The sequence below is a fragment of the Desmodus rotundus genome, chromosome 4 (genome assembly GCF_022682495.2).
Source record: "Desmodus rotundus isolate HL8 chromosome 4, HLdesRot8A.1, whole genome shotgun sequence".
In the NCBI taxonomy this organism is placed as follows: domain Eukaryota; kingdom Metazoa; phylum Chordata; class Mammalia; order Chiroptera; family Phyllostomidae; genus Desmodus; species Desmodus rotundus.
Window position 1 is genome coordinate 105,789,307 of NC_071390.1, and position 1,425 is coordinate 105,790,731.

The 1,425-nt window shown below is 42.4% G+C and overlaps 1 pseudogene; it reads right to left on the reverse strand.

Moving 5' to 3' along the window:
• Positions 1–295: 295 nt before the first annotated feature.
• Positions 296–1,037, reverse strand: LOC112321292 (large ribosomal subunit protein eL18 pseudogene; annotated as a pseudogene).
• Positions 1,038–1,425: the final 388 nt, after the last annotated feature.

Sequence of the window (1,425 nt, forward strand, 5' to 3'; positions counted from 1 at the left end):
CCTCTGTGTAGTGTCTTCATGGCTTCCCCAGCAGCCCTGAGTGGCCCTAGCCCACTTGGTTTCCTTTCCTGTTTAGTGGTTTTTATTCTCTCCTGTCTCTGCCTAAGGCAGGTTACAAGGGCCTCAAGCCTTCCCTTCTTGTACTTGACATCAGGTTTGGATGCTATTGTGTATTGTGCTTTTTAATATTTTGTTCTGAAATTAAAGTATGCAAAATAAAACAAGTAACACTTTGTATTGTATTATAATAGCTGACTTGAACACAGACTTTTATCCCCTGACTGCCAAATATCCTTTAAAGTATGAAAAAAATCTCATTATATTTTTTCAGCATCCAAAAATTTTTAATAACAAAGTAGGATATGGGGTTAGTTTTGTAGCCACGTCTGGTCTGTTGGCCTCTTGCTCACTGGAACTTCCAGACCTTGGAGCATGGGTAGGGTTTGGTGTGGCTGTGAGAGGTTCCTGGGGCCTTGCTGAATGAAGTGCCTGTATACCTCTCCGCCTTTGCGAGGACCAGAAAGCAAGACAGTGCGCTGCCCCTGGGGGAGTCCAGGACCAGCTGGTCCAAAGGTGAGGATCTTACTCCTGGCCTCAAGGATTCCACTCTGGGTGTGGCTGCTCACACGAAGTGCACACATCTTCAGCTCGGGCACTTCCTGGACACACACTTCCATTATAGTCCCTACAACCACCGCAGTTTTGCCCTCTTGCCAGGAAGCTTCATATTTGGGATCATCATGAAAGGGACAGCGGTGGCTGGTTGGTGCGACTCAGGAACAACTTCTTCAGCAACATCTGGTTTAAGGTGGAGTTGATTTGGCCGGAAACCTGTACAGCTTGGCCAACAGCCTTAAGTAGTGTCCTGGCTCTTGGGCTGCTTGCCAAACTTTTCTGTCTTTGTTGCGGCAGATGCCGACTCCCCTGATGGTGCCTAGTGCCCTACCAGGTCCTGAAAACAAAATTCTTATTTTTAAAGGCATAAAATAACTATATTGGTCAGAAAAAAGTATGACATAAACAACCTTAAAATCCATCATACAAAAACTACACAATTGTTTATCTCCTTATATATGTGTGAATGCATTAAAAAGTGAGATAAGGAAACACATCAATTCGTTAACAGTGTTTACTTGCAGAGGTTGGAGGGTGGGATTGTGGAGTGAAGGAAATTTTTCACATTATCTTCTCTGTGCTTTGATTTGTTTGATTTTTTAAAATGAGAATACATCATTTCTATAATTGAGGAAAACAAGTATGCATGTTATTTAAAATGTTGCACCAATATAGACACTGGCTTATATTTAGGACTGCTCCCATCACATAAAGAATGTATGATTATAATGTACGTGGCTTCAAAAGAAAAGGTAAATGCTAACTTAATGTCCACGGATCTCTCTTGGTCATAGCAAGCTCATTTACCCC